The 19,621-nt window shown below is 40.0% G+C and overlaps 1 protein-coding gene across 2 annotated transcripts in view; it reads left to right on the plus strand.

Moving 5' to 3' along the window:
* fstl4 (follistatin-like 4) overlaps window positions 1-19,621 on the plus strand; it is a 495,615-nt gene that overhangs the window by 125,480 nt on the left and 350,514 nt on the right. The window lies entirely within an intron of this gene.

Genomic DNA, 19,621 nt, shown 5'->3' on the forward strand with positions numbered 1-19,621 from the left:
GCGTCAACGTGTCCTTGTCGGACGCTTTGAGGCCGGCCCCTAGCCTTTCATCCCGCCAATAACGGGACCCTCCCAAAGGGCGGCTGATTGTACGAGTCCTTTTTTTTTTAGAAGGTAATTACGCCGTAAAGTAGCAGCGTTTATTAGCGCTAAAGTCACAGCGGGGATTTCGTCTGCATTCTAATCCAGTCGGCTCCGATCTAGAAGGTTCTTTTGTACAAAACCCGAAACCAGTGAAGTAGGAACGTTGTGTATTTCAAAAATAAAAACACAATACAATGATTTGCAAATAATTTTCAACTTATATTAATTTGAACAAGATTTTTTTGGGCAAATAATCATTAACTTAGAATTTTAGCGCCGGGTGTTGTTGATAAATGTTTGTGGCTTTGCATAGTAGAGTTTTAACTTGCAATTACAGATGTAGTGACAAACTGTAGTTACTGACAGCGGTTTTCTGAAGTGTTCCTGAGGCCATGTGGTGATATCCTTAACACACCGATGTCGTGTTTTGATGCAGTGCTGGCTGAGGGATCGATGCAGTGATTTCTCCATATTCTCGGAAACTTTTTGTTAATATTAGGGACCGTAGATGGTGAAAGAAAAGCATATTCCAGAATGACAAGTTACATCATCATCATTCATGCCCAAGTCGCTGCTGAGATTGCAGCAGGTTTTTAGGGTTTATAGAAAAGAAAACGGAGCGCTGGTGGGAAAAGAGAAACGAGCCCCTGGCCGATCTTCACTCGCGGGGGGCAAAAGTCTGGAGGGCGAATACACGAGCTTTTATCACTTATTATACGGCTGAGTGCATCCTATATTGTTCGGGGACCCTCGCCGCCATCCATCTGGCACTGAAGGCAGCGGCGTGGCTCTGCTAGGCGCTGTCAGCATGTCCGGACTCAGGATTGGCTGCTCTGCTCTCACTCTTTTTACCCTACTTTTTTACTCTACCTTTTTACCCTACTTTTTTACTCTACTTTTTTACCCTACTTTTTTACTCTACTTTTTTACCCTACTTTTTTACTCTACCTTTTTACCCTACTTTTTTACTCTACCTTTTTACCCTACTTTTTTACTCTACTTTTTACCCTACTTTTTTTACTCTACCTTTTTACCCTACTTTTTTACTCTACCTTTTTACCCTACTTTTTTACTCTACCTTTTTACCCTACTTTTTTACTCTACTTTTTTACCCTACTTTTTTACTCTACCTTTTTACCCTACTTTTTTACTCTACCTTTTTACCCTACTTTTTTACTCTACCTTTTTACCCTACTTTTTTACTCTACCTTTTTACCCTACTTTTTTACTCTACCTTTTTACTCTTTTTTACCTTACTTTTTTTACTCTCTTTTTTACCCTACTTTTTTACCCTCTTTTTTTACTATACAGCACTTTTTCACTATTTTTCTTACCCTACTTTTTTACTCTACCTTTCTCTACCTTTTTACTCCCTTTTTTACCCTACTACTTTACCCTCTTTTTTACTATACAGCACCTTTTCACTCTATTTTTTACCCTATTTTTTTACTCTACCATATACTCTCTCTTTTTTACCCTACGTTTTTACTCTACCTTTTTACTCTCTTTTTTACCCTACTTTTTTACCCTCTTTTTTACTATACAGCACCTTTTCACTCTATTTTTACCCTACTTTTTTACTCTACCTTTCTCTACCTTTTTACTCTCTTTTTAACCTCTTTTTTACTATACAGTACCTTTTCACTCTATTTTTACCCCACTTCTTTTACTCTACTTTTTTCCTCTCTTTTTACCTTTCTTTTTTTACTCTACTTTTTTCCTCTATTTTACCCTACTTTTTTACCCTATTTTTACTCTGCCTTTACACTCAATTTTTTACTCATATTTTTAACTTGACTTTTTTACCCTACATGTTTACTGTGCTTTTGTTCTTTCTATTTTACCCTACTTTTTACCCAACTTGTTTACCCTTTTTTTACTCTACCTTTACACTCAATTTTTTACTCATATTTTTAACTTTACTTTTTTACCCTACATGTTTACTGTGCTTTTGTACTCTTTTTTACTCTCTTGTTTACCCTTTTTTTACTCTACCTTTACACTCTATTTTTTACTCACATTTTTAACTTTACATTTTTACCCTACATGTTTACTGTATTTTTTTACTCTTTTTACCCTACTTTTTACCGTACTTGTTTACCCTATTTTTACTCTGCCTTTACACTCTATTTTTTACTTTACTTTTTTACCCTACATGTTTACTGTACTTTTTTTACTCTCTTTTTTACCCTACTTTTTACCAGGGGCGGTTCTAGGCATGCTTCTATGAGGGGGCAGTCAGAAATGTGAAGGGGGCATCATGTGTACACATCATGCTCCGGCACTTTTTTTTCTGTGCTTATAGTAACGATGCTTTCTTCATTGAAATGGGTCTTTAGCTGTGTGTCCAACCCCAACCTGGAGTAGTGGATTGCACTTTGTCAGGCCTCTACCTTCAGACCTGTCCAACTTGGGTGTCCCACCTGAAGACTAAGCTCCTGCTGGTATAGCTCTTATGGTCACTGAGGCACGCAAACCCCCTGACCACAATAAGGTGGCAATCCCTCAGGGGGGGAAACATTAACAGCGCTGCCATATTTCCGACAGGGGAAACAGAAGCAGGCGTCTCACACCACAGAATACTCTAGCCATGGTTGTGTGTGGTACCAGGCAGGATTGAATGATCTTAATGTTGTACCAAATGCACGCTTTGGGGAGCCACCCAGTATTGGCTGAGGTGGTGCGTTGCCATTTAAGTCACTGGGTAGCTGAGCAGGCTGCTTTGGGGGAGCGCTTGTTGGGGGGACGGAGGGAGCTGGTGCAGGAGAAACAGTGCTTGCTGGTGCTAAAGGTGCAGTATTGCTAGCTGCTGTCCCTGATGTAGTGAAGGGAAGTGAATTATATTTATATAGCGCTTTTTCTCAAAGTGCTTTACATACTGAAACCCAATATCTAAGTTACATTCAAACCAGTGTGGGTGCACTGGGAGCAGGTGGGTAAAGTGTCTTGCCCAAGGACACAACGGCAGTGACTAGGTTGGCAGAAGCGGGAATTGAACCTGCAACCCTCAAGTTGCTGGCACGGCCACTCTACCAACCGAGCTAAACCGCCCCTACTAGCAGTAGCATCATTGCTACAACTACATGCAGGAGCAGGACTAGACTTTTTAAAAGCTCTGAAAAATGGATGCATTACAGAGCATTAACTTTCTCTTTGTGAGCTGCTGGAAGCTGGAGCAGAAAATAAGTAAGCTTGAACAATAACAGAAAAAACCCCGCTGTGATTACATGAAGAAAAACAACAACAGTACAGGACTACAGCCTGGGGCGGGGCTTTACTAGGGGTCTGTCAGACCCAGGTCACTTGTCTTCAGTTTGTCACATGCAGTGGACGTGGGCACTCATCTGGGCACAACATTCATTCACTCCAATGTATGTGTGTTGCCCACTTGCTTGTAAATTGATGAAAACGGCTGTGTTTTTGTTCTTAGGTGTCTTGGTCGCATCAAATGAAACTTAGAATTTGTTTATTACAAAATGTAGATTAAAACATTAAAGATCGACTATGTAGAATTACAAGAAAAACAACAGAAAAAGAATTCCAGCAGTCGATTGCCAGACCGTTGCTAAGTAAAACGGGCCGTTGCTAGGGACTCCGCTCTGAACAGAGGACAGCAGAGGAGGACTGCTAAGCAGGATATGTACCTTATGTTTCATTTTTACCCTCATTAACAGCATCATAAATGACTTGTAGCTTGTTACAGGGACAGTGGAGGCTCTCTGCCTTCCAAACCACTGCTGCTCAGAGCCTCCGCTGTCACTGCTCTCGTCAAGTTGTAAAAAAAAACAAAAACTAAAAACTCCGTAGCACCGAAAGTCCGCGACGATAAACGTGTTTATGACAGATAAGACTACACAGATACACCCATCCTAACAAGTATATGATAAATGTAGACAACTTTTCCTTGTCTTTTCTTTTCATACTGCAACAGTGATTGGATGTTTACTGAGGGCTGAGGGGTGTGTGCGGGTGTGTGTGTGCTGCACAGTCTTTGGAATGTGGAATGGTGAATACACCCACAGCGGAAGGAGGGATGAGAGGGAAGCCGACACTACTATATCGTGTGTGTCCCTTTTTCGGCGGATTTTTCCGCTAGTGCAGATAATTTTGTCAACTTGTAATGTGGAAATTTTGTGAGTTTTTTTAAAAATTTGCTTTCTCAAATTTTGATTTGAGGGGGCAAGACATTTATTTAAGGGGGCTCTGCCCCCTCTTGCCCCTGCGTAGAGCCGGCCATGCTTTTTACCCTTTTTTTACTCCACCTTTACACTCTATTTGTACTCACATTTTTAACTTTACTCTTTTACCCTACACGTTTACTGTATTTTTTTTACTCTTTTTACCCTACTTTTTACCCTACTTGTTTACCTTCTTTTACTCTACCTTTACACTCTATTTTTAGTCACATTTTTAACTTGAATTTTTTACCCTACATGTTTACTGTACTTTTTTACTCTCTTTTTTACCCTACTTGTTAACCCTTTTTTTTATTCTACATTTACACTCTATTTTTACTCACATTTTTAACTTTTTTGCCTCTACGTTTTCCCTCTTTTATTGCTGTACGTTTTACTCTACTTTTTACACTTATCTTTCTCATTTGTTTTACAAAAGGTTTAGTCTACTTTTGTTACAGAGTCAGGACCCAGGATGGACCGCTCGTCCAGAGTCAGGACCCAATATGAACCGCTCATCCAGAGTCAGGACCCAATATGAACCGCTCATCCAGAGTCAGGACCCAGGATGGACCGCTCGTCCAGAGTCAGCACCCAGGATGGACCGCTCGTCCAGAGTCAGGACCCAATATGAACCGCTCATCCAGAGTCAGCACCCAGGATGGACCGCTCGTCCAGAGTCAGGACCCAGGATGGACCGCTCGTCCAGAGTCAGGACCCAGGATGGACCGCTCGTCCAGAGTCGGCACCCAGGATGGACCGCTCGTCCAGAGTCTGCACCCAGGATGGACCGCTCGTCCAGAGTCGGCACCCAGGATGGACCGCTCGTCCAGAATCGGCACCCAGGATGGACCGCTCGTCCAGAGTCGGCACCCAGGATGGACCGCTAGTCCAGAGTCAGGACCCAGGATGGACCGCTCGTCCAGAGTCGGCACCCAGGATGGACCGCTCGTCCAGAGTCGGCACCCAGGATGGACCGCTCGTCCAGAGTCGGCACCCAGGATGGACCGCTCGTCCAGAGTCGGCACCCAGGATGGACCGCTCGTCCAGAGTCGGCACCCAGGATGGACCGCTCGTCCAGAGTCTGCACCCAGGATGGACCGCTCGTCCAGAGTCGGCACCCAGGATGGACCGCTCGTCCAGAGTCGGCACCCAGGATGGAGTCGTCACCCAGGATGGACCGCTAGTCCAGAGTCAGGACCCGGGATGGACCGCTCATCCAGAGTCTGGACCCAGGTTGACATGTGGTAGAGAACCATGTTCGTGTATCGCTCCAGTTTTAGTGTAAAAATGCTCATTGTCATTACTATATTATTATTTATTTCGCTAACTGCTTATTTGCTATCACTTTTACGATCATATTTGTACATATTGTATGTGCTGGTGTTGTTCTATGGTTGTTGTTGTTATTGTTGTATTTGTTGTTTTTGTCTCTCTGTCCAATCCCCCTCTTATCCCCACAATTTCCCCCTCTGTCTTCCTTTTTTTTTCTCTCTCTCTTTCTATCCCCTCCTGCTCCGGCCCGGTTGCACCAAATGATAATATAAATACATTTAATAAAGTCAAATTCAAATAAGGCAACAAGAGAAGTATCCTACACTTTTGTAAAGTAAATCTGAACAGTCGATATGGGCATCTACATCAACGATATGATTTGCCTGAGAAGCTGGACAGGACTAAAAAATAAAAATAAAAAAATGTTCGCTTGACCACTCTGTTCAATAGTAAAGCTTCACCTTCGAGAACGTAAACAAGGTTTGTGTTGCTAAAGGCAGCTGCAATACACCGCTTCCCAACTACATCTTTCTTCTTTGACGTCTCCATTATTCATTGAACAAATTGCAAAAGATTCAGCAACACAGATGTCCAGAATACTGTGTAATTATGCGATTAAAGCAGACTACTTAGAGCTGGGATCGGGCTGGAAAAAAATATCTGCTGCAACCCGAGACGTCACAAGCACGCATCATCATACCGACGTTTTCAACAGGATACTTCGCGCGAGATTAAAAATGTAGTAAAGTAACCCGGCCGCATTGGCATGTGATGCAATGTTAATATTTCATCATTGATACTGCGTGGTCGGTAGTAGTGGGTCTCAGTAGGCCTTTAAGCTTCAAATCCTGCAACAAGTCTGCCCTGAGCCAAACACTAAATGCGTCACTCCACTTTTTGGCCACTCCAATATTCTTCGTCTCAGCTGTGTCAGCTTCCCTCGTTCTAACAATGACACGTCGCCAGCCAGATCCTTAACTGGCGGAAATCACTAACGCCGTTTGTTAGCAACGGCGGGCTGCATCAATCATAATCCCAGCCCCCACCCCTGCACCAAGAATATTTTTAATAAGAAATGAAGCAGCGGTAATGAATAACACAAGTCAAGCGTATACTGTTACTAATGATCTGTAGATTAGCCATTATGTGGCGTAAAAGTGCTGCGAGTCACTTCATAACTCTCCCGGGGCGACGTGGGGGCCGCGGTAGCCCCCCCCCCCCAACCGGCAAAACAAATGATGCCACCGTGGAGGCTCCACGCGTGTATTATGTGCGAGTACGTGTCTGATTGATGGTTCCAATTAGAAGCCCAAGCGTGTGAACTTGCAGCCGCGCGGTGTCTGCAGGTGTGTGTTGATGTGGTCCCGGCATTGAAATGCGCATATGAAGACGTGTAAATAATCAAGGTGTGATGCTTATCATGCATGATTCATTTCATGAACTTCCTGCAGAGTTCCTCCCTGCATAATTGACTTCCAGGAGCACTTCCTGTCCAGGTACATAATGTTGCTTGGTGAAATCAGACTATTAGTATTCTTTTTTTTGCCAGTTCTTTGAAGGCTCGTAAAATCAAAACCGGAGCAGTTATTAAAACTCTTTTCGCAACTTTTAATCAAAATGGTTCAATCTCTCTCCTGTGCGATTTGGAAGCCGACACAACAAATGTGCTCAGAGGAAATAATGTTTGAAAAAGGTGGACGGGTTTTTACAAAACTTTAGTTTTGATGGGGTGATTGCCAACTTCCTGTTTATATTTGAAGAAGAGTGTCAATTATTAAAATGTAGGTCTAAGTGAGACCTACATAGAGGTTTTTGTTTAATGTCTGTCTGACATTCCTACTGGAAGATACGAGCAGTTTTGTCTGTGTTTTCTTCCTGGGAGCAGTTTTGTCTGTGTTTTATTCCTAGGGGGCGCTAGAGAGCAATTTTGAGTTTTGGGTTTTTTTTTGTTTTTTTTTATTAGATCACAATTTTCGCCAGCCTTGATGTGTGTGTCCAGTTTGGAGAGTTTTGAACCATTTTTTAAGGGGGTCAAACTACAGATCTAAGAGGCAAAAATGAAATTTTTTAGGAAACTTTTGCTTTGAAGGGGTTTTTGCCAACTTCCTGTTGATTTTTGCTGAAGGATGTCAATTGTTAAAATGTAGGTCTAAGTGAGACCTACAAAGAGGTTTTTGTTTAATGTCTGTCTGACATTCCTACTGGAAGTTACAAGCAGTTTTGTCTGTGTTTTCTTCCTGGGAGCAGTTTTGTCTGTGTTTTATTCGTAGGGGGCGCTAGAGCGCAATTTTGAGTTTGCGTTTTTTTTTTTTTTTTTTTTTTTTATTATATCGCAATTTTGGCCAGCCTTGATGTTTGTGTCCAGTTTGGAGAGTTTTAAACCATTTTAAAGGGGTCAAACTACAGCTCAAAGAGGCAAAAATTACATTTTTTAGGAAACTTTTGTTTTCAAAGGGTTTTTGTCAACTTTCTGTTGACTTTTGCTGAAGGATGTCAATTATTAAAATGTAGGTCTAAGTGAAACCTACAAAATGTAGGTCTAAGTGAGACCTACATAGAGGTTTTTGTTTAATGTCTGACATTCCTACCGGAAGTTACAAGCAGTTTTGTCTGTGTTTTCTTCCTGGCAGCAGTTTTGTCTGTGTTTTATTCCTAGGGGGCGCTAGAGCGCAATTTTGAGTTTTTGTTTTTTTTTTGTTTTTTTTTTATTAGATTACAATTTTCGGCAGCCTTATGTGTGTGTCCAATTTGGAGAGTTTTGAACCATTTTAAGGGGGTCAAACTACAGATCTAAGAGGCAAAAATTACATTTTTTTAGGAAACTTTTGTTTTGAAGGGGTTTTTGCCAACTTTCTGTTGATTTTTGCTGAAGGATGTCAAATGTTAAAATGTAGGTCTAAGTGAGACCTACATAGAGACTTTTGTTTAATGTCTGTCCGACATTCCTACCGGAAGTTACAAGCAGTTTTGTCTGTGTTTTCTTCCTGGGGGCAGTTTTGTCTGTGTTTATTCCTAGGGGGCGCTAGAGCGCAATTTTGAGTTTTTTATTTTTATTTTTTTTATTAGATCGCAATTTTCGCCAGCCCTGATGTGTGTGTGTGTCCAGTTTGGAGAGTTTTGAACCATTTTAAGGGGGTCAAACCACAGTTCAAAGAGGCAAAAATGACATTTTTTAGGAAACTTTTGTTTTGAAGGGGTTTTTGCCAACTTTTTGTTGATTTTTGCTGAAGGAAGTCAGTGTATGAAATCTAGGTCTAAGTCAGACCTACATAGAGGTTTTTGTTTCATGTCTCTACGACATTCCTAACAGAAGTTACAAACACTTATGTCTGTGTTTTTTGCTAGGAGGCGCTAGAGCGCAATTTTGAGTTTTGCAAATGTATGTTGCTTCAAAGAGTAAGGCGGGGCTATGCGAAGTGTGGCCGGGGGCCATTTGCGGCCCCCAGATATTTTCTTTAACGGCCCACAACACATTTCAACAATACCGTATTTTCCGGACTATAAGGCACACTTAAAATCTTTTTTTTCTTCTCAAAACTCAACAGTGCGCCTTAAGTACAGAATAATTGTGGTTGTGCTTACCGACCTACAAGCTATTTTATTTGGTACACGGTGTAATGGTAAGTGTGAGCAGTAGATGGCAGTCATACATAAGAGATACGCGTAAACTGCAATATGACGCCAGTAAACAACATAAATAACCCTGGGCTATGATAGAAACCTCACATTTTTACTGCACTATGGATGCCCGAGCAGTTTTTACACACATTTCTTTTGCCCAAAAAATGTCAGCAAAAACCATATACCTGACTGTAGATAACCACAATGTATCTCATGTGACATAATTTCACGTTTTGTTGTATGTACAGTACAATTTGCTGTAAACATAAGGACCTCAACAGAGAATGCTATTAATAAATGGTAGTTTTAAAACTATGCAAAAACACAAATACTACTGTTACTAGGCAGATTTCACACCTTCAACAACAATGACTGGTCCTATAATGATATTAAAGTATTTTCCGCCAATGTTTATTAAGTCCAACAGGTTAACATTACCGTATTTTTCAGACTATAAGGCGCACTTAAAATATTTTCATTTTATTTGGTACATGGTGTAATGATAAGTGTGACCAGTAGATGGCAGTCATACATAAGAGATACGCGTAAACTGCAATATGACGCCAGTAAACAACATAAATAACCCCGGGCTATGACAGAAACCTCACATTTGTACAGCACTATGGATGCCTGAGCACTTTTTACACACATTTTTTTTGCAAAAAAAAAGTCAGCAAAAACCAAATACCTGACTGTAGATAACCACAATGTATCTCATATGACATAATTTCACATTCTGTTGTATGTACAGTGCAATTTGCTCTAAACATAAGGAGCTCAACAGAAAATACTATTAATAATTTGTACGTCTAAAACTATGCAAAAACACAAATACTACTGTTACTAGGCAGATTTCACACCCTCAACAACGACTGGTCCTATAATGATATTAAAGTATTTTCCGCCAATGTTTATTAAGTCTAACAGGTTAACATTACCGTATTTTTCAGACTATAAGGCGCACTTAAAATATTTTCATTTTATTTGGTACATGGTGCAATGATAAGTGTGACCAGTAGATGGCAGTCATACATAAGAGATACGCGTAAACTGCAATATGACGCCAGTAAACAACATGATAGAAACCTCACATTTGTACAGCACTATGGATGCCGTAGCTGTTTTTACACATTTTTTTTCTCAAAAAAATGTCAGCAAAAACCATATACCTATGTTATGGTTTACTAGGGGGAGGTGACAACAAACAGACACCAGAGGGTGTTATTCGATGATTGTTTATGTATATATATATAATATATATATATTGTCCTGCTTCCTCTTCCGCTCCACCTTTTCGGTCGCGTGCGTCTTCGTCTTCCTGTGGCTCTCTCTCGCTCTCGTTCAGCCTCCGCTTCCTTCTGGAGATTTAGTAAATTGTGCCCTACTGGGCGACCCAAGCACCTGATAATATTCGCGTGGTTGATTCCGGCACGCCCCGCCTCGCTGCTCGCTCGCAGCCCACGCCTCCTCGCCGCCATCTTGGGACTGACAAAAACCTTTCTCTTTATTGCATTAAAAATACAACAACATTTTTGGGGGTGATTTAACCCCCAAATCCAACACTTGATGCAGAGTGCCAAGCAGTGTTGTGACACACTCACATACTTTCTGATTGGTCAAACGGTCAAAGGCGGGACATGAAAATGAAAACGATAACAAGATTTCGGGGCTGTAAATCTAATTTTAAAATGAGCATATCCCGGCTGAACTTCTGTTATCAGTTATAGAGGTATTGGAAAAGAAAATGATTTATTAATGCCTTTTGACATATCAGGGCCATTTAATGATGACTTGACATTACATTTTTACATATGGCTCCTTTAAATAGTATACGCAATTTATTTATTTTAATTTTTTTTTCAGCCTGTTTCGAGCTGCACAACTTCCTCTGTGTCCTTTTTACAGGTTTCTAATCTATTCTAATATCTGCACTGGCATTTCCTGTGCGCGAGAAAAAAGGACAGCCATAATTGATCTTCCCGCTGATAGTTGCCATCCTCACGTCACGCTCGAGTCTTATTCTCTCAGCCGTCACGCTGTCAGCGTCGTCGGCTGACGACAGAGAGAGACAAAACTCTCTCGGAGACACGGATCATAAAGACGGATCTGCTCTTTACTCATCGTTGATTTATGTACGCGGACGTCAAAGCGGGGGGAACACATCGGCACTTTATTAAAGGTGTCATGTGATTTTTGGCGTTTATTGCGCGCCGTCCTCCTGTGGCACGCTCCATGGAGGGATGCCATTCTGTCCATGCATTTGTGTTGCTATTTGTGTTTATTCGTGTGTGTGTGCGTGTGTGTGTGACACGTATCACACAGCCAAAGGGGGATTTGCTTCTGTCTTATTGCTTCGGCAGGAAAGGATCATGCAAATCGTAGTAGGAATGGAAACAAAAAAGAAAAAAAATATGTATCTCTTGTATAAAATTTTTGATTGCCGTATTTTCCGGACTATAAGGCGCACTTAAAATCCTTTTTTTCCCTTCAAAACTCGACAGTGCGTCTTATTACCTGTCTGATGCTCGCCTGTGTATCGGCTGGGGACATCTCTGCGCTGCTGATCCGCCTCCGCTTGGGATGGTTTCCTGCTGGCTCCGCTTTGGACTGGACTCTCGCGACTGTGTTGGATCCATTGTGGATTGAACTTTCACAGTATCATGTTAGACCCGCTCGACATCCATTGCTTTCCTCCTCTCCAAGGTTCTCATAGTCATCATTGTCACCGACGTCCCACTGGGTGTGAGTTTTCCTTGCCCTTATGTGGGCCTACCGAGGATGTCGTGGTGGTTTGTGCAGCCCTTTGAGACACTAGTGATTTAGGGCTATATAAGTAAACGATTGATTGATTGATGTAAGGATTAAGTTTGGTTGTGCTTACCGACCTCGAAGGTATTTTATTTGGTACATGGTGTAATGGTAAGTGTGACCAGTAGATGGCAGTCGAACATAAGAGATACGTGTAGACTTGAGTGTGATGGCAATATGACCCATGTAAACAACACTAAAATGTTATATGTTCCATTGTAAATATAGAACATTACACAGGCGTGACGAGGTTGGTAGAAGGTGGGGATTGAACCAGGAACCCTCAGGTTGCTGGCACGGCCACTCTCAAAACCGCGCCACGCCGGACATTCATCCTCCGCTGTTGCCATTTCTAATATAAAGTAGTGTAAAGTTCTTACTTATATCTGTCAGTAAACTCACCATGAAAGCACTAAAACATACCGGTGTAATGAGTTTACATTATTCACCCAAGAAACTTTAGTTATAATATATGCAAACATAATCTATGCAACAGTCTGACCAAAGAACTACCATTACTCGTTATGTCGATCACAAGGAAGTTATCAATTTGAAAAAAAAAAAAAAAAATATATATATATATATATATATGACTCCTTTTATGCGCCTTATAACCCGGTGCGCCTGATGTAAGGAATAAGTTTGGTTGTGCTTACCGACTTCAAACCTATTTCATTTGGTACATGGTGTAATGGTGAGTGTGACCAGTAGATGGCAGTCGAACATAAGAGATACGTGTAGACTTGAGTATGATGGCAATATGACTCATGTAAACAACACTAAAATGTTATATGTTCCTTTGAAAATATAGAACATTACAAACGGTGCTCAAAAACCTGTCAAAATATTTTAGTACGACTTTGGTAATTATGAAGCCACACCGCTTGATGGATTGTTCTGTGGTTCAACATGCGAGTAGTATTATGGTGTGTGTATATTATCGGGCGTTTTGTTTTGCAATATTATGCAAAAGAAACGTTTCTTACCTTCTGGTACCTGCTGATCTGTATTTGGGATCTTCCTAAGTCTGGAAAATGTCCGTGCGTCCGCCATTGTAGTCCGTGTTGACATTGTAGTCGATAAGCTTCTTCTATTTCTCTATCTTCTTGTTATGTTTCATTCATCCTCCACTGTTGCCATTTGTAATATAAAGTAGTGTAAAGTTCCTACTTATATCTAGAGTCCGATAATGGCTTTTTTTTTAACCGATATTCCGATATTAACCAACTCTTAATTACCGATACCGATATCAACCAATACTGATACATACAGTTGTGGGGTTAACACATTATTATGCCTAATTTTGTTGTGATGGCCCCCTGGATGCATTAAAAATGTAACAAGGTTTTCCAAAATAAATCAACTCAAGTTAGCATGCTATTTTTTTTTTTTTTTTTGTTTAGCTAATTTTACACCCATTTACCCTACAGTCGTATAACTTGGTAAGTGACACTTCTTAACGATTAGTGTGCTAATGTTTGCATGCTAACATTAAAGTGCAAGCTTTTTGAGCTTATTTACACTTTTTAATCTCATTCCCCAGCCATACACCTTCCAGTCATAAAACTTTGTATTTACAACATGCTAACGTTAGCATGCTAGGTTTTTTGTTTTTTTATAGCTATTTTTACACCTGTTTACCCTACAGTCGTATAAGTTGGTATGTGACACTTCTTAACGGTTAGTGTGCTAATGTTTGCATGCTAACATTAAAGTGCAAGCTTTTTGCGCTTATTTTACACTTTTTAATATCATTTCCCAACCATACACTTTACAGTCATAAAACTTTTTATTTACAATATGCTAATGTTAGCATGCTAGTTTTTTTTTGTTTTTTTTTAGCTAATTTTACACCCGTTTACCCTACAGTCGTATAACTTGGTATGTGACACTTCAGAAACAGTTAGTGTGCTAATGTTTGCATGCTAACATTAAAGTGCTAGCTTTTTGCGCTTATTTTACACTTTTTAATCTCATTTCCCAACCATACACCTTACAGTCATAAAACTTTGTATTTACGACATGCTTACGTTAGCATGCTAGGCTGTTTTTTGTTTTTAGCTAATTTTACACCCGTTTACAGTCGTAAAACTTGGTATGTGACACTTCTTAACGGTTAGTGTGCTAATGTTTGCATGCTAACATTAAAGTGCTAGCTTTTTGAGCTTGTTTTACACTTTTTAATCTCATTCCCCAGCCATACACCTTACAGTCATAAAACTTTGTATTTACAACATGCTTACGTTAGCATGCTAGTTTTTTTTTTTTTTTTTAGCTAATTTTACACCCATTTACCCTACAGTCGTATAACTTGGTAAGTGACACTTCTTAACGATTAGTGTGCTAATGTTTGCATGCTAACATTAAAGTGCAAGCTTTTTGAGCTTATTTTACACTTTTTAATCTCATTCCCCAGCCTCACAACTTACAGTCATAAAACTTTGTATTTACAACATGCTAACGTTAGCATGCTAGTTTTTTGTTTTTTTTTAGCTAATATTACACTCGTTTACCCTACAGTCGTAAAACTTGGTATGTGACACTTCTTAACGGTTAGTGTACTAATGTTTGCATGCTAACATTAAAGTGCAAGCTTTTTGAGTTTATTTTACACTTTTTAATCTAATTTCCCAGCCATACACCTTACAGTCATAAAACTTTTTATTTACAATATGCTAATGTTAGCATGCTAGTTTTTTTTTTGTTTTTTTTTAGCTAATTTTACTCCCGTTTACCCTACAGTCGTATAACTTGGTATGTGACACTTCAGAAACAGTTAGTGTGCTAATGTTTGCATGCTAACATTAAAGTGCTAGCTTTTTGCGCTTATTTTACACTTTTTAATCTCATTTCCCAACCATACACCTTACAGTCATAAAACTTTGTATTTACGACATGCTTACGTTAGCATGCTAGGCTGTTTTTTGTTTTTAGCTAATTTTACACCCGTTTACAGTCGTAAAACTTGGTATGTGACACTTCTTAACGGTTAGTGTGCTAATGTTTGCATGCTAACATTAAAGTGCTAGCTTTTTGAGCTTGTTTTACACTTTTTAATCTCATTCCCCAGCCATACACCTTACAGTCATAAAACTTTGTATTTACAACATGCTTACGTTAGCATGCTAGTTTTTTTTTTTTTTTTTTTAGCACACCCATTTACCCTACAGTCGTATAACTTGGTAAGTGACACTTCTTAACGATTAGTGTGCTAATGTTTGCATGCTAACATTAAAGTGCAAGCTTTTTGAGCTTATTTTACACTTTTTAATCTCATTCCCCAGCCTCACAACTTACAGTCATAAAACTTTGTATTTACAACATGCTAACATTAGCATGCTAGTTTTTTGTTTTTTTTTAGCTAATATTACACTCGTTTACCCTACAGTCGTAAAACTTGGTATGTGACACTTCTTAACGGTTAGTGTACTAATGTTTGCATGCTAACATTAAAGTGCAAGCTTTTTGAGTTTATTTTACACTTTTTAATCTCATTTCCCAGCCATACACTTTACAGTCATAAAACTTTTTATTTACAATATGCTAATGTTAGCATGCTAGTTTTTTTTTTGTTTTTTTTTAGCTAATTTTACACCCGTTTACCCTACAGTCGTATAACTTGGTATGTGACACTTCAGAAACAGTTAGTGTGCTAATGTTTGCATGCTAACATTAAAGTGCTAGCTTTTTGCGCTTATTTTACACTTTTTAATCTCATTTCCCAACCATACACCTTACAGTCATAAAACTTTGTATTTACGACATGCTTACGTTAGCATGCTAGGCAGTTTTTTTGTTTTTAGCTAATTTTACACCCGTTTGCAGTCGTAAAACTTGGTATGTGACACGTCTTAACGGTTAGTGTGCTAGTGTTTGCATGCTAACATTAAAGTGCTAGCTTTTTGAGCTTGTTTTACACTTTTTAATCTCATTCCCCAGCCATACACCTTACAGTCATAAAACTTTGTATTTACAACATGCTTACGTTAGCATGCTAGTTTTTTTTTTTTTTTTTAGCTAATTTTACACCCATTTACCCTACAGTCATATAAATTGGTATGCGGCACTTTTTAACTATTAGCGTGCTTATATTAAAGTGCTAACTTTTTTAGCTCATTTTACACTTACACTCTAATTCCGCACCCAAACCTTAGCTTGTTTACAGGCTAACACTAGCGCGCTAACTTTTTGAGCGAGTTTCGCAACCGTTTACAGCAGAGTCATATAACTTGGTATGTGACGTTTTTTTTTTTTTTACCTGTTAGCATTACAGCAAGCTAACTTAGGCTCGCTAACCCTTTTCATCTAATTTGACATTTTTTTTTCTATTTCCGCAGCGATAAACCTTTGAGTCATATAACTTGGTGTATGAAACATTCTGACTGTTATCACGCTATCGTTAGCATGTATGCTAAGTGTTAGCATTTTTATGTAAACCTGCTACTGTTTTTGGCAAGCTCTGTGGTTTGTTTTGTCCACTTACACCTAAAACTCACGGATTCAGACACACGGCACCATCTAATAAGTACGGCGACTTCAGGCCAGAGGTCCAGGGCACAGATAGTAGGCCTACCAACATTTTTTAGTTATTAAATATTGCATTAACTGTCTTTTTCAGCACAAAGTTAAGATGTTTTGTTTGGATGGTTTTGCATACATATTGACTTACTTATTGGATCCTATTTTGCATCTTTAATGTACAACATGCATCAAAATGGCCCTCATCCTTTCATTTTTATGTATGCGACACTCGCTGGAAAAAGTTTGCAACCCCCCTGCTGGGACATAAATCTCAAAATGTATCACTGCGTGATATTTAGATAATCCTATAAGTCATTTCAGTGAGCACAGACAGGCTCTCTTTTTTACATTAGACGGCAAATTGTACAAACCCCGTTTCCATATGAGTTGGGAAATTGTGTTAGATGTAAAAATAAACGGAATACAATGATTTGCAAATCATTTTCAACCCATATTCAGTTGAATATGCTACAAAGAACACATAATTGATGTTCAAACTGGTAAACATTTTATTTTTTTTGCAAATAATCATTAACTTTATAATTTGATGCCAGCAACACGTGACGAAGAAGTTGGGAAAGGTGGCAATAAATACTGATAAAGTTGAGGAATGCTCATCAAACACTTATTTGGAACATCCCACAGGTGTGCAGGCTAATTGGGAACAGGTGGGTGCCATGATTGGGTCTAAAAACAGCTTCCCAAAAAATGTTCAGTCTTTCACAAGAAAGGATGGGGCGAGGTACACCCCTTTGTCCACAACTGCGTGAGCAAATAGTCAAACAGTTTAAGAACAACGTTTCTTAAAGTGCAATTGCAAGAAATTTAAGGATTTCAACATCTATGGTCCATAATATCATCAAAAGGTTCAGAGAACCTGGAGAAATCACTCCGCGTAACATTGGTAGGACGGTGACCTTTGATCCCTCGGCACTGTATCAAAAACCGACATCAATCTCTAAAGGATATCACCACATGGGCTCAGGAACACTTCAGAAAACAACTGTCACCAAATACAGTTGGTCGCTACATCTCTAAGTGCAAGTTAAAGCTCTACTATGCAAAGCGAAAGCCTTTTATCAACAACATCCAGAAACGCCACCGGCTTCTCTGGGCCCGAGATCATCTAAGATGGACTGATGCAAAGTGGAAAAGTGTTCTGTGGTCTGACGAGTCCACATTTCAAATTGTTTTTGGAAATATTCGACATTGTGTCATCCGGACTAAAGGGGAGGCGAACCATCCAGACTGTTATCAACGCAAAGTTAAGAAAACAGCACCTGTGATGGTATGGGGGTGCATTAGTGCCCAAGGCATGGGTAACTTACACATCTGTGAAGGCACCATTAATGCTGAAAGGTACATAAGGTTTTGGAACCACATATGCTGCCATCTAAGCGCTGTCTTTTTCATGGACGCCCCTGCTTATTTCAGCAAGACAATGCCAAGCCACATTCAGCACATGTTACAACAGCGTGGCTTTGTAAAAAAAGAGTGCGGGTACTTTCCTGGCGTGCCTGCAGTCCAGACCTGTCTCCCATGGAAAATGTGTGGCGCATTATGAAGCGTAAAATACGACAGCGGAGACCCCGGACTGTTGAACGACTGAAGCTCTACATAAAACAAGAATGGGAATGAATTCCACTTTCAAAGCTTCAACAAGTAGTTTTCTCAGTTCCCAAACGTTTATTGAGTATTGTATAAAGAAAAGGCTATGTAACACAGTGGTGAACATGCCCTTTCCCAACTACTTTGCAGCCATGACATTTCTAAGTTAATCATTATTTCCCCAAAAAATAGAGTTTGAGTTTGAACATTACATTTCTTTTCTTTGTAGTACATTCAATTGAATATGGGTTGTATTCTGTTTATATTTACATCTAACACTATTTCCCAACTCATGGAAACAGGGTTTGTGTTTAAAAGTGGTATTTTGGACGCGAGTGGGCGTGTACTTTGTGTAGCTGATACTTGCTGGCAGAAGTAGAACGCGCCTTCAAATGTCCCACCTTATAACGATCACAAACGGTCACATTATTTTCTTAATATGCTTAATTTTCTTCTCCGAAGGAATGTCGGAGTCAGCGTCGGCGCTCGCCATCGTGCCCGTAAATCAATTTGAGCTATTAGAGATAACGCAATAAAGCCATTGAGCTCATTCCTATTGTGGCGGCGGCGCTGGCTAATTAACGGCGCTATCTCCTGACTGGCATGTTCTCAGCCGGTCGAGGGCAAGCCAAGGCTAGCAGAACTCCATAAAAATGCAAATCTTAGCCATGCAAATCCTGGCTGAGCTCGAGTTGATTCGAGTTTCTTTTTTGTCGCAGGGAAACCGCTCTGGCCTTGGTGCTGTCATGTTGTCAAAGATCAGATTAAGATGAAGACCCTCTTTTAAATGTTTCCGTTTGTGTACGCTGGTGCAGTGGGCTGTTTTTCAGCACACGAATTCGATATCCTGATGCTGGTTGGTAGACTTAAACCCTTTACTGGAGTTTTATTGTGCCGTAACATGTGTCCATATACCGTATTTCCTTGAAAAGCCGCCGAGGCGCTAATTAATTTAAAACCTCTTCTCACCCCTGCGCTTATTCAAGGCATGCGGTAAAAGTAAGCAGGCGCTAATAATTTTAAAACCTCTTCTCACCCCTGCGCTTACCAATGGCATGCAGTAAAAAAATTCAATGTGATTAAAAAAACTAAAAAAATAGGGAAAAAAAATCTTCTGCGGCCGCGGCCCGGTGGTTGGGGACCACTGCTCTACAACATGTCATCGCGACCGCCTTTACACAAAGTATGCAATGCATACTCGGTCAACAGCCATACCTTTTACACTGATGGTTGTGATATAAACAACTTTAACACTCTTACTAATATGCGCCACACTCTGTGAACCCACACCAAACACATTTCTGTAACACATTATAAACGCAACATAAGAATTACCCGCAATGCCATGCATCCATGACTCATGGCTGTATCATACACGCGCCCCCAACCCTGCCCACCTCAAGCGACGCATGGAGTAGGGGGGGGGGCTGTATAATATAGCCAAGAGTCGTGGATGCATGGCATTGTGGGTAATTCTTATGTTGCGTTTATAATGTGTTACAGAGCCGATGTTCTCCCGAAATGTGTTT

Source organism: Nerophis ophidion, linkage group LG28, assembly GCF_033978795.1.
Source record: "Nerophis ophidion isolate RoL-2023_Sa linkage group LG28, RoL_Noph_v1.0, whole genome shotgun sequence".
In the NCBI taxonomy this organism is placed as follows: Eukaryota; Metazoa; Chordata; class Actinopteri; order Syngnathiformes; family Syngnathidae; genus Nerophis; species Nerophis ophidion.